Source organism: Acanthaster planci, linkage group LG17 (genome assembly GCF_054643075.1).
Source record: "Acanthaster planci isolate LZ-2023a linkage group LG17, COTS_SCS, whole genome shotgun sequence".
NCBI lineage: Eukaryota > Metazoa > Echinodermata > Asteroidea > Valvatida > Acanthasteridae > Acanthaster > Acanthaster planci.
The window spans coordinates 6,310,015-6,324,917 of record NC_141793.1 but is presented as its reverse complement, the minus strand read 5'-3'; the positions used below and the strand labels follow the sequence as shown (position 1 = coordinate 6,324,917).

General features: G+C 39.1%; 1 long non-coding RNA gene across 1 annotated transcript; it reads left to right on the top strand.

Moving 5' to 3' along the window:
- The first annotated feature begins 1,680 nt into the window (after positions 1 to 1,680).
- Positions 1,681 to 9,596, top strand: LOC147796305 (uncharacterized). Its single transcript, XR_015428214.1, has 2 exons — positions 1,681 to 3,873; positions 4,415 to 9,596. It is a non-coding gene; the product is annotated as an uncharacterized LOC147796305 (long non-coding RNA).
- Positions 9,597 to 14,903: the final 5,307 nt, after the last annotated feature.

The following is a 14,903-nucleotide window of genomic DNA, read 5'->3' as shown; positions in this document are numbered from 1 at the left end:
ACATAAACGTCATTCAACAGATATCAGCTATTACAATGGTTCAGCCGACACTATATACTTCTCCCCAGGTGCTAAATGTTGCTGGCCTTCTAGAAAGGGTGCCCCCAGGGCAATGAACAATCACTCAGCACCAGAGTCCTCCAAGAGTTGGGGTTGTTCCCAGTCTCAGGCTGATCGCAGAGAATAAGGGTCCACACATACCTGGGCGTTCCCACGGAATGGGGGGGAGGTCCACACAGTGCGGGGCATTCACACAGAACGAGGATCCAGCCAGAGTATGGTGTTCATACAAAAGAACGAGGGTCCACACAGAGCGGGCGTTCCCACAGAACAAGGGGTCCATCAAAGCATGGCGTTCACACAGAACAAGGCGTACTACCCAAGCATGGCGTTCACACAGAAAGAGGCATCCGCCCAAGCATGGCGTTCACACAGAACGATGCGTCCTACCCAAGCATGGCATTCACACAGAACGAGGCGTCCTACCCAAGCATGGCGTTCACACAGAACGAGGCATCCGCCCAGAGCAGACAGGCTGCCTATCAGATTGTCCCCCCAAAGCCTTGGCATACATGTACATTTCGATGGCCCAACGGGCAATATTCCCTGTGGGCGGGGCCAAGTGGCTACCACTATGCTGGCCCTACCGGGTAGCCCTTTGGTTAAATAGAGAAAAAAAAACATTTTATGTACAAATTCTTTAAAGAACATGGAAACAGTTACTCTGCCTCTATCATAATTTCTTGGGGATGGTTATCATAAGATGCGTATAAACCATGCTTAATTTTACATCTCTCGCTAATATCTGTCACAGTAAGACACACAAAAATACTCCAAACTACTTGCTTATAGAATAGTGTAGCTAATTTGAAAATAAAAATAAGGTTACACTTACAGTTTTCCAACTGGCAACTACATGTATCATTCTTGAAAGACGTACATCTGAAATGCACTTTGTTATAAGCATTAGCTGTCACACACAGTATGTACATGCATATCTATTCACACAGAAAGCTTGGGTGTGTCTGCCCTGCAATACATACATCCACACTGCACTCCCCATCTGAATCAGTGGAGCATACTCAAATTTGCATTTCTAATTTGCATAATAAACTACTTTGAGCTCCATAGAAAACTCTTAATCTGGCTGTTCCATTCTCAAAAACCGGGGGGTGAGTTTACACAGGACAATTCAATACTGTACTTGCAGAAAAGAAAACCATTGTGACAGTCGTGAACAAGCTGAGCGTGCAGTCGTGCCGTGTCGTTTGCCAAACCTGTTTGACGGTGATTACTGTGCAGGTGATTTTAGAAGCGACTGCATGCAGGTCAGACAGGCGCATTATTTTTTATCTGTTCCGTTTTCAAGTAGTGTGTGTTTTTCTAATTGATCACTTCAAATTTGAACACTAAAAAGTATCACTGAGTGCATTGCGCGTTCGAATTTAGGCAGTAGTTTATTGGACATGCTTGTTTGTGTTTTGTTTGTTTGTTTTTTTTGTCGGGTTGTTGGGGTGTTTGTTTCTTTGTTTGTTGGGGTGTTGGGGTTGTTGGGGTGTTTGTTTGTTTGTTTGTTTGTTTGTTTGTTTTGCTTACGTCGTTAACCGAGAATGTGCGTATGCGCACGTAAATGAGAATTTATTATTGAACTAGTCTATCCTGGCGAGACACTCGGCTTTATATAAATATTATTAACGTTGGCATTGACCAATCAACAGCGTGTATGATGCAGGGTGTGTGCTAGCGTTTGAAGTGCTCACACAACTTAGACTAGTTGCGTGCTTACCAACCTAAAGAGACAACGTGTGAGGAAGAGCTCCTCGGAGAAACACACTGCAATTAAAGGCAGGTAGGTGGAGTGTGCTTTGCAAACAGGAATTGGGTTCAATGTTAGTGGCTGTGAAAAAAACGGTGTAGTGCCATGATACTCAGAAGTTTCGGCCTTGACCTCAGGACTTTGGAGTGAGGACCTCGGAATTTTCAGTTAAGGTTCGTCGAGGCCTAATTACTTTACATTGTTTGAAAAATATTTGTATTGAATTAGAATGAATGTTTGGGATTCAACTCTGTTTCACAGCCAACCTATTAAAATTTTGCTAAAATCCCAGTAAATCTGTGCAGAAGTGTAATGTAAACGGATATCATGACTCGTTTTGCAACCTTGAGATAAAAATTGTTTTCCCTTTTATTTTGACTTCATGAGTTGAAAGTGTTAAGTCTTTTCACAGGATGGGGACATCAACAATAAATACTGGACACCAAAAAATTCAACCCTAATTAAGCAACTTTCCTGTATTGAGAAAAGTGACATTCTGTGTTGAGTCTGAACAATAAGCATCATAATAGGTCAAAGCGTCAGCTGGGTTTTCATCAGTAAATTCTGTTCCCAAGACCGAACAATTTTTAGGTCTGTTTATGAGCAATATAACCCGTTTAATTATCTTACAGATTACGTTGTCAAGAAGCTGTTTCAAATGATGCAGCTGATGAAAGTACCCATAAATATTACTTTTACTTTGAAACTTAAGGTAATGGATCACTAGTTGTGGGTTTTTTGGTGTTCTTTCTTCCATACTCCTTTCTCTGGCTCTTTATTCTATTTCGACTTTACTTCCTCTACTGTAATTTGTAATGCGACTTGAGTGGAGACTATCCATTCTTTGACTTGAAAAGATACTACATTGATCTTATTGTTGATTTTGTACAGGCATCTCAGTCAATTCCTTAGTGAGGAAAAGGGAACAATAGATTGAACCATTATGTTTATTGTGATTAAGGATATTCCTTTATAAAGTAATTGTAGTCATAGTGTTGCTTAGATTGTATTTGGTTCATTTTTTTGTACTTTACACGAGCTACATGTTACTCGTTCAAAGTTCAGCACAATGCGGTTGCTAGGCATGCAAGGCAGTGCCTGCCATATCTTACAGGTAAATGTGTTGTTTTTTTGCTCACTTTTCAAAACAATCATTTTACTGAATGCTCATATGATCACCTCTCACATGCCTTTTATAGTGTCGGGCAATTAATATAGATTAGTAAAGTGATATTGTTGGAAAGTACTAAGCAGTTGTGGAAGAGACTTTTTTTGCGAAGTTAAGGTAGAACTACAACAAAATGCACAAGGGTATGCAACCCATGTTTACACTGATGACATGTTCTTTGGTGTATTGTTCGTGTTAACGAACTAGTGATCTTTGGAGGGCTTTGATTAGTGGATAATTTCAGATACATGTATTAAATTAATTCATACTGGATTATTTGGGCATTTCATTTTCCACAAGTTAAACAAGTTTAATTACACAACTGTATACCCTGTAATCACCGTCATAATTCTGTAAGGGTCATGTGGATTTGTGGCTTTATCGTGCATTTCAGGAATGGAATTGGGTGTTTATAGTGTGTGAAAGTACGGTGTGTTACTCAGTCAGTGCGCAGGGCTGGCCTGTCTGTTCGCAGTTCAATCTTTTGGTGCTTGATGCCGTCATCCCTGCATGTTTTTCTTGAGGCTGTCATCCTTTGTTTTATCGGTTTAATATATGAACATCTGCCTCAAGCACGTGTGTGTATGATTTTTTGTAAGTCACATTTGTCCTAAAATTCTAAATGTAGAAATGTAACTGAAAAGTGTTTACCATATCTTTACAGGTGGCCTCTGGGCCCAGAATAGAATAAATATATGGAGCCAGAGAGAGGATGACTCCCCCATCCTCTTCTTGGCTCATACATATATAAACCAACTAGAACCTGCGCGTCGTCACAGTCACCCTAAGAGTCCCGAGGCAACACCCCTCCCCCTTGGACAGGATAGACCAAGTGGTCGTCACGTTTGACGCGCGTTTTATATCTTTCCTCCAGCACGTGACCCTCCAGGCAAGACAAAAAGTGGTGGTGGTGGAATATTCAATAGCCTATCCCTCTCCCTAAAACAGTAGGGGATATAACCCCTCCCATTTACGCCCCTTATCTCGTGCTGAGAAAACAGCAACTGTTGGGTGTACCAGTCGACACCATTCTCATGTAGGTTGTGACTAAACTTAAATTTTGAGAGGTCGAACATGCCACGACTGGGCTCAGTCTCAAATCTTCACGATACACTTTTTAAAACAAAAACGGTACTCTCATTTTGTTTTATCATCTGTCTAGTTAGTCTAATGCACTCATTGTTTCAGAACCGAAAGCGAATCGTTCGGCCAAGCTCATCGTCAACGTTATAGGACATTATAGGAATACATCCCAGCTTTTTCTCTTTTCTCTTAGTCTCAATTGGAAAAGCGAAACAGAAAAGAAAAAAGTCTAACCCCGAAAATAATTCGGAACTGATCAATTAGAACACACGCATGTACAATAGCTTTATCGCTTTCACATTTTGTGTAAAATTCAGTAGCAACGAAAAGTATTTTTTCTCGCACAGATGGCAGTTAGAGTTATACCAGAGCAATCAATGCCAAGGCAGGCTCGTTTTAGGCGTTTCATGGAGGAGATCAACTTGGAGCAAGACACGTCAGAACGGGCTGCCTTAGAGCGTCCAATGCGGCTGGGCATGCTTTATGATTGTCGGAAAGACAGCCTGGTTCCTGGGTTAACACTCTGGGACCTAGACGTTCTGGAAAAATCATTAGAGAGTATGCTCAGCCCAAAAGCTTCACCGTAATTAAAGATAAGGATAGATTGGAAGACAAGGAGTCCTCTCTTGACATTGGAGCGTCGCTGAAAGCTAGTTTTTTGAGCGAGCTCGTCGGCGTTGGGGTGGAAGGCTCAGCCGGGTTTCTCTTCAACAGGAAATCCTCCAATAAAAAGGCTCGCGTGACTATGCACTACAAAACCACCACGAAGTTTGTAGAGCTGTCAATGGATCATCTAGCCAAGCAGGAGGTTCAGCATCCTGAAGTATTTGACACGGGGGTGGCGACTCATGTTGTAACAGGTGTCTTATATGGGGCCCGCGCATTTATGGTATTCGAAAAGGATCATGAGAGTGAGGAGAGTACAGCAGAGTTGCAGATGTAGATGCAAGCTGGGGGGCTGCATTAGTGGCTGATATTTTATTAGTCAAAAGACCGCACACCAAGGTGTTCAGCTTTCTCCGTTCCCTCCATATTGTCATTCTTACTCTGAATTATTTAGGCTACGACAAGATGGTAAAATTTCTGTACTTTGGATAAACAGGTGGTTTTGTTAGAAACCTGTAATCCAGATGTAGGGCCTTTGCAGATTGTTCTCATTTGAAACAGTTGCGTGTAGATGTGATTGATTTCTCATATACGATTGCAGTTTTTATCAGCTTCTTCACAAGTCTTCTCCAAAGCGCCTCCAGGAATACCAGAAATCTTAAGCACGATTGCAGCAGAATGTCAGTAACACCAGCAAGCATAATCTTAAGAGTAAAAAGACATTGTGTGCAAGGCACGTATAAAATGTTATGACTTGATCCATCTTTCCTTTTAACCCTATTCTTTATTTCATCATTACCTTCTACTCGAGATCTGCAGCTTCCGACGTCTAATTTCGTGTGAGATATCTATGTAAACGGTACAGGGATAATTTTATTCTCCAGCCTCCAAAATTCTCCCATATCATACAACTATCTGAGAAATGAAATTGCTCAAAGTGGTTTTCTTCCTTGAACACTCTTTTCCTCTTTCTGAAAGCCCTGTAGGCTGTCTCACCTTTTACGGATAGCCAGCCCAAATATTCCTTCTTACATCGTGGTTGTATGATCGAGCAAACTCTTCTCGATATTGGCAGAGTCGATAAACCAAACAACACAGTTTTTGGTCTTATAAAATTTGCTCTGGAATCTAACATTGCATGGTCTTCGACTTCTCGTTCTCTAATACATGGCCTCTGGGTCAGTTAAAAAAAAAACATTTGTATCATTTGATTTCACACGGTATGTTGTTCGGTAAACTCTTGTCCTTTAGAGCCTTTGAATAAACACGACAGCATTGCAAGACAGTATGATCACGTCACATGGATAACCTGTAATGAATGTAGAAACTAAAGATGTGTAGAATCAAATGAAAACGTACAATGCTCAGATCACCAGTAAAAAAAGCAGCGTAATACACCTAAGACCATCTTCGAATTCCCCTTCTGCCAGATAGCACGAGCATTTGTTGTAAATAGCCGTAGCAACGAATTACTGGCTTTCATAGACGCTGGTTATTTCCAATATAAGAATGTATAAGCATAAACCATATACAAACAGTATAACATCCATGATACGAAAAACACAATTCCTCGCTAGACACTCCACAGGCAATAAAAGGTACACTGCGGCCTCGCTTTTGTGCTAACATGAGATATCATGTGTATGGAATGAATATTAATTAAAGTTTCAATCAACTTTTCAAGAGAGGTATCTGAACGTTATATGTGTGTATGGTTTGATATTCTGTATGAAGCATAGGCCCCAAAGCCTGTACCATTGAAAAAGTTAATTGTGACCGAAAGGGCACCCTTTTTAAATTCTATGGTTCTCAATTCCGACTGACCCTATTTTTGGCTCCGCCCGGAAAAACCCCTTATTTCTACCGACACTGCAGAGAAGACCTTGCTTACATATAAAAACAAGTAGGTTGTGAAGACTTGTACAAGAGCTGCCCTGAAAATATACATGTGAGATACGAATTCGGCCAAGCATCAACGCAGCGACAGTCGAATTCCAAGATGCGGCATCACTGCCGTACTTGACCGAGCGGTAGCCTCCTACAGGATGAATGTACAACATGTACGGAGCGCCACTGGTAAAAAAATGGAAACATAGGTGCACCACATAGATACACACTGTACACAAGAACACCTGTACGGTGTATTCCAATGAGCCTGGTAGCGCGTTGGGTATCAATAAAAAATATTTCTCTGTACTCAGCTAACGAACAAAGACAATCACGGCAACATAAAAACAAGTGACACGTAGGCCTATACATAGTGCACTTGGCATGGTTTATTCAGTTATCTATAAGGCAGCTGCATGGATTTTTCAAGAATTTTGTTCCACCCTGACCGACCCTTCCGCAATTGAAAAAAGATATGAGAACCATATAATATAAAAAGGGGCACTTAATATTAAAAAAACGTATAAATACGGTGAATAACGGAAATTCTATTTTGATTTTATATTACGATAGCCAACGCTGATGTTTTTACTATACTGAGAGTAGTTGTTCAATTTGGTAGCTTTGCACGAGACGATTTGGATGACATAAATGAGATGGTTTCAAAAGGAACGAGTGTGAATGTCGTTGTATAAACATATCAGAAGGATGAAAGCTGAAGTTAATTTGACTAGGGTTACCGTCTGAGTTTAATCCCTGTATGCAGATAACAATGTGCCAATTTCCTTACCTGGTAAATAATACTGATACTATGTCGATACTATATGTATACATATGCAGAGTAATTTGAAGCTTTTGACTTTTCTATCGACTGCTGTGGCGTGGAAATAAATTTCTTGTCGAATGATAAAAAGAACGCGATTCGGAGAAGAACCAGTTCGAGTACAGCCTATGCCTGTGTTAAACGTAAATTGAATTTGGATCTTCTTGGAGGAATCTTTCTGTTCACAGTGTAAAGTAACAGAAAGCCATGTACATGTAGTTTCATATCACGATTTGTGATGATTGTTACTTAAACAGTTTAATTTATCAAGAAAGCTGATCTGAGTCAGGTTTGTGGCAAAGCATCACAGAATACATAATTACCACAGAGATACAAGCACCAAGGATGGTTTTATGCAGGCCCTTGTTGGTTGTAAATTTAAGAACGGTGGAAAAATTAAGCAAAGCAGAGTTAAATTTCATCCAAAGTTTGTGCTTCTTTCTGCCTAAGATATTAAAAGATTATTTTTAATCTTGTGTCACATTAGTAATATTATTAGACTGAACAGTTTACCGGTATTATAGACATACAAAGTAGTACTTATACGAAGTTAAACTCTGCTAGGTCTGAGATAGCGCCACGGAAATTTGTGTCTCCTTGGTTGATGAAAGAAGTTGGTTCAAAACAAAACCACGTGATTTAAACTGATGTTAATATAGTAATTAGTGCTCTTTTGTGAACAAATATGATTTTGGTCCTTCAAAATGAGGTTTTACACAAAAAACAATTTATTGAATTAATGAGCGTCTGCATTCTGACGCAACGTTTTGCATCAAGTCAGATTATTCGAGTTAGAGTTTGGTGAACATACAGTATATGATTTTGGTCCTCCAAAATGAGGTTTTGTACTAAAAGTACTGTGACGAATTCTACAGTGGCTACATTCGAATGCCATGGTTTTTTTTCCGAATTAAGTCAAATTATTCGTTTTGAAGGACACGTGTTATTCACAGGTACTTCGATATTGTCTCATCCAAAGGGGATTTAAAATAATATTTGGTCCAGGTTGATACAACAAGGCTAATTTTTTATTGCTAGTGTTGTTGTGTTTTAAATGTTCTTGTTCAAAAATATTACTCAGAAGTGAGGTAAAACACTTCACTGTGTGCGTGAAATTTGAATTGATCTTTGTCATAGTGGTAGAAAAAAAGAAATAGTGTTTTTATTTTAGTAGCACTGCCATAATATTGTTGGATTGAATAGATCATTGTAGATGAGGGAGAATAAATGGCAGGTTTGTACTCAGCATGAAGAGGTTAACTGGGAAATGTGTGAGACAGAACCCTAGAGATGTATTTTGTTTTAGAAGATGCTTTTTTAGTTATTTGTGTTTAATAACAGTGAGAGACTCTTCAGGATTTTCTGTGTTCAATTGTTACAATTACCTTCATAATACTTTTTGTCAATTGTTACACTTACCTTCATAATACTTTTTGTCAAGACGTAAACACATTTTAATCTCACAAGATTAAACTTGTCAAGGTTTACTCTGGACATGCCGGGGGCCTTTCAACTGCATGCTATGATCTCCAGTAGTGGCATGCATTTGTTCGTCGTTCATAATCAGGGTGGTTACCGATGATATTGCAAAGCTGTATAGGTGTAAAAACATGACCTTTGAAATCATATATCTTCTTGACAAGCAATAATTGAGTCTCATGCCTGGGAGTGAGTTTGATGTGAATGGTAACTTATATCAGAAAATACGTTTGTGAAAATCGTCGGATTAATGCTGAATGGATAAACGTATGGATATGGTTATCAAATGATATCTTTAATTGTGGGCACAAAAACTTGCTTTCATATATGAGTTATGTGTTATGTATTTTTGGTTTTGATCTGCTACCCAGATACTAAATTGATACAAAGGTATTAACATTTTATTGCTAGTTGTGTTTGCATTGCATTAGCTTGAAAACCTTGCAATGAATTGCTCGCTTTGCTTAGTATATTGCTTATATAGTAAGCTTTGTATCACAGTATCGCCTGATTTTATTGGAATATCATAGGGAAGGATTTGCTTCATATGAAAAATAGTTAACCCGACTCTTACTGTTGACAGTAATAACAGTCATAGCTTTTGATATATAAGCATGCCTTTTGACAGAAAGTGGACTAGATACACTTCAAGCAATTTAAGTTCGGTTTTGGTTTTGTTTTTAGTTTGAAGTCTGTATAATTGCCCGATTTCGAGAAATATATTTCAAACTCTCGTTATGTCCAGAATCAGAATTGCTTGATGGAAAAACAGTGAAAGTGAAAAGTTCAAAATGACGTGGTCGTAGTCATTCAATTGAAAACAAGGGATATTGTTATGTTTTTATGCATAATTATGTTTGAAGGTTTGTTAAATGTAATTTTTGTTGAATCCGTGTTGTGATCTGGTTATTTTGCATTCTTATAAAGGAAAATGAAATATAATTAGTTATTTGTATATGGGAAGTTAAAAATAAAACAAGGTTATATTCCCGATTACCAACATAACAGGAATCGATTTTAAAAAAAGAAAGCAATTGGAAAACCTAGCAATGGAGAAGAAAACAATTACTTAGTTGCAAACAAAGCCCTAAAAAGAGTAGGACTTCAAATCCGCTACAAAGTACGACTGTCTGTGTATCGATGTTGTCAAAACTGAATGGCAGCGCATGAATTTTACTTAAAATTTGGGCCGGTTTACATTTAGAAATTGCTAGACAAAAACACAGACCAAAATTCCGTTATTCCCATTGCTCTGTCTTTGGCTACGAAGTGCACCTGGAAGGAGGTTTGAGGGAAAAAAATCTCGAAAAAAAGATGCTACAGCTGGCCCCTCATAGCTTGTTACTTCCAGAATAACGGCTTAGCCCCAGAATTAATGCTGCCGACCTAACTCGGCAGCGAAAAGCCTTCAGTCAAGGCGCGCATGGCGCACCGGACGAAATAGTACAGTGACAGGTCACGTAAAAAAGATCAGCGTCTTTACTACGCGAGCCCTGACTAAAGGCTAGGCGACGAACTGCCTGTGCATGTTTTCGGTGACATAAAATCTTCCTATTGGGTAGCACCGGCCCGGCAGGTAGCATTTTCATTAAGAACAATTCCTAATTATTCTATCTCGAGGTGTTGCCCCACGGTTTGGGAGGAAAGGAAACCAGTGTGTTGTTTTCTCGTTGGGATAGAATGCTCGTTTCGTTAAATACTATGGCTATGAATTAAGATACCAGAAAGATCAATTGATTCGAAAACACTGTGTTCATCTTAAATGTTGTTCGTCCAGGAAAACATTTATTATGTTTCCAGAATCAATCTTATTCAGTGTAATTTGTTAAATGGGGTGGTGCCAGACTTCCTTGGTTTCCATGCCTCACTTTCGTGTTTGTTTCTAATGTGGCGTGAGACATTTAGATATAATTATTAACAAATTTTAAACTTGTCATCGGCATGAATGACATTAATTTGTAATGAAGTCTTATTTCCAGTGATCTCATGCTCATTATCAGGGGCTAACACAAACAGTTAACCACGCTTTCAATTCAGTATGACCGACTTGTGAAAAAGAACATTTACCGAGGGCCAAAGCCAGCATATGTGTTCGCGTCTCACTGCCCAACTGAAATTTAGTGGATTCAGAACTGCACTTGCTCAATACCCTTAACTGCTAATCTGCATACATGGCGTTTTTGTGTTAGCAGACGACGCGTTTTATGTTGATAAACGATAAAAGCAATGATTTTTTAACAAACTAGTGGTTTATTTGAAATAAAAGTTATACATATGTGTAGAGTATGGTGTGTTTCATACTTGCAAGACTTTTCAGAGGGAATAGTGCCCGCAGTTTAAATATGACCTAATTGGCTCACTCATCACGACCAAAAATTCAACACGAATTTGATTGCAAAAATGTCACCAGTGATATCTTTCCATATTGAGTTTTCCTATCGTAACACACGAAGCTACAAAAATAAAGATCCTGAAAAAATCTTTCCTTATATTCCATCACTCTTACTTCACAATTGTTCTCAAAAATTAACTTATACTACACTGCTCACAGCGGTCTTTTGAAAGAAAGGGCGAGTGCCACCATCCAACCTAACAGTATCGATTCTTGCTTCTTAGTATCGAGAGCATAAATGAAGCATGGGTTGTATGTTACCGTTCTCACCATTTGTTGGATTATTAGGAAGAGAAACTCAAAATTCACAGCAGAGATCAACGAAATAACACATTTGCTGCTCCTTGAAGGATAAGGGAAGTGCTGTAAAGACATTCTGACCTGAAAATACCGGTGATCTCTGCATCATACACGTATGATGCAGAGCAGGGTGGAACAGGAACTGCCATTCAATATCTATGCCTCCAATTTGAAATATAAATTCACGATTATTAGATACCCATAATTAGATTGTGTAGCCCCAAAATAATAACATTACATCCTCGTTTACCTCTCGAGATGTTACTAACGTATCCTTTAGTGTATTATGCCATTGTGTTACTTTCCATAACTTTTTTATGGCTATAACAAGTGTAGATGAAGGCTCATGGTACATATTAATATGCTGCAAGGGCTGTTGACCACCAAAGCAGCATAGAATGCACAGCTGAATCAAAAACTAATCCATAGACCACTTTATACGATTCATCTTTAAATACATTAGAGAGTTTGAGTCACTTTATTCATAAACTCAACACTGGAAAGGTTTCATAAAACGAAGATGGGACCAGAAGTTCAGATTAGAGACTTGGAATTTTAAACGGTAGCCAAATACTTTTTATGCTATTACAAGAAATATTTTCCTATTTCCAAGGTTTTGATTGTAAATTGCGAAGATCCTAAACAAGTCTTTGTTGACCAAATTTCTGTGTCCATCTGAGTTGAAGCAAAAGGAGCTTTTATTTTAGTTTAGATGTTTTGCACAATATTCTTACAATATACAAAAACGTGTTCTAATATGATAAATGCAATTACACAAGAATTGTTCAAGTCTTGTGGGGACAAACATAACATGCTTATGCGGCTACAGCTCCAGCGCTGATATTCTTGATCCAATTCCCACAATCAGTGTCAGAATAGACTGGAAATGAAAGACACTGGAAAACTACATTTGAAGTTTGGTCATCATAGGAGCGCTGATTAAAAACATTTTATTTCTGAATCTCAGAAAAGTTACATGCAAAGTTGGAAAATGAGCACATGTATGCCTACATATTAGTCTACTTTATTATTTCTTAGAAGCCCAGTTCCGGCTTAGAGAAACACGTCCACCTATGGAAGCCACTTGCCTGAGGCGGTAGTTATTTCCCATTTTCAAGTTACTCTCAGCCACAGCCAGTTGATACAGAAACGCACGGTCTAACGGAAGTTCGATCAGCGTCCAGGGAACGTGCCCAATTTTGGACGCCAGTTTTCCTACTTCAAAAGAGATTTCAAGTCACTTGAAATTTTTAAATAACAATTCAGATACTCAATATAAGGTTTGAAGTTCATCAGAGCAAGATGTTTGTGAAATAGTCCTAAAGGAAACAGGGGAAAATGGCGCAGTACAGTGCAAAAATATGCCACCTTCCCAAATTAATTTCATTCGCATTATAGAACTGAAGTCGCCGCGATGAATTATGACTGGAAACTTGATCAACATCTGGACTATACGCAAACATGCGTGCTTTTGCGGGAAAAACTAAATATTGGGTGAAACAAGAAGGGTTGTTTTTGCCAATATTTAAAGACAGAGGTTATGGTTAAACTTCAAAATTTGAAGAATTCGAAAAACTTGCTCACATCATGCTCTTGATACCCAGCAGCTCATTTCCAATGATGCCCAAGTGGACGTAATATTTAGTACATCATACAAATTTAGTGGTGCTGGAGATTAGGGGAATGAGATGTTGTTTGATACCGACTTTTTCGCACTCTCATCTTTGGGTTTTTTACAAGCCAGTGCGTTTGTTCCACAGGGTCCGCACAAAGTAGACTTCCCCGCAGGACGAATGAAGTGCTCTACGATATGACTGTAAACAAAGCCCCTTTGGGCCTCAAGCTGGACCAAGAGATGGCGCCTTATTCTTAGTAATGGGGGCTCCTTTGGTCGGAACTGAACTTCGCTGGTTCACGAACGACAATTAAGTAAATGCACACGTCACAGTTGCATCGCTATATACCAATTCTCCCGACTAAACGTGGCTCTTTTTACCGGATGAGGAAGTGCTTCTTTTTGAGGCGGATGCTATGCAAATAACGAATGTTTATGAGTGCGATGGTGAGAATAATTCGCCTCGTGGAATACACCGATTCACCTGAATGCACTTATTCCAACCATTACACGAATGCGAAACATTCACTATTTGTTTTCTACAACACCTGTATAAGTCCTCTTCATATGATTTTCTAAATACCTGAGTTGTCCAGTTGTGAATCCGTTAATTTTTCGACATGATATTCCGAGGTCGTTTCATCGTTTGTCAGCATTTATCTGTTTCCTCATGTTTGGCAGCATTACTATGCATTAATTACAAAAACAAGTACTTATAATTATTTCGTAGAATTATGAACCGCAGGGCTGGATCACTCGTCGTTTTGCCATTTAGAAACTTGTACCACTAGAAGCTGAAGCGTAACCAACCCGAAGGTGTTCGTTGCATGATGAAATGGTTTCATTGTTGGCAGGTGAAACGGTCTATTCCACGAGGAACAGACCATTTCATCTGTCACCTCATGCAATGGACCTTTCCATGAAATATACAAATAAGGCTGGTGCATGCGCATTGCTACCATTGGTTGGCAAACTTGCTTAAACTCACTGACGTGAGGGTCATTTGTACAAAGGAATAGCTACGATTCAACACGTAGGGTATGAAGAGCTGAGAGAAACTGAGCAGTCCGCTGATCAGAAATGATGTCAGTATCAGCTCCGCGTCTAAGTATAATGTCTTCTATAAATTATGTGAAAGTTGTATCATGAGTCAGGTAATAACTTAAGAATGCGTGAAAAAACAAACTGAAGCTTGCACGTACAGTGTACATGAGATCACAATTATTTTAACAAAGTACGAATAATAAAAACAAGAGATAAAGTCATTTTGCCTTTTGGCTACCTCAGTTCACTTGATGATAATAACACATGAACATATGACACTGTTATTCGATAATTGCAAATATTTTTCGTAAAACAGTGGCTCTACTTTTAAGGACCCTTTGCTGGTGTGGTCTGGTCTACTGATTAGGGACTCGAGTCGCGTCGATCCATTTACCATCGGCATAACAAAAAAACCAAACAAACAACAAAATGCCATTTACCGAGTTGTTCACTCTGCCGTACTCTCGGATCACTCCAATACCAGCTGTGACCCTTTGTTGGACGAATAATCCTGTCTGGTTATTGTTTGTCAGCAAGAAACTACAAGAACTGCATTTAAAGAAAAATGGGACCCGGACCACCTTTCTTAAGGTTATTTTGATGGAGGTTTTTTCGATGCACTGCCTAGTTGAGGTTTTTCCTAGGGTCGTGTTTTTTCTTATGACAGACGAAGGAGCCGGAGTTTGCCTT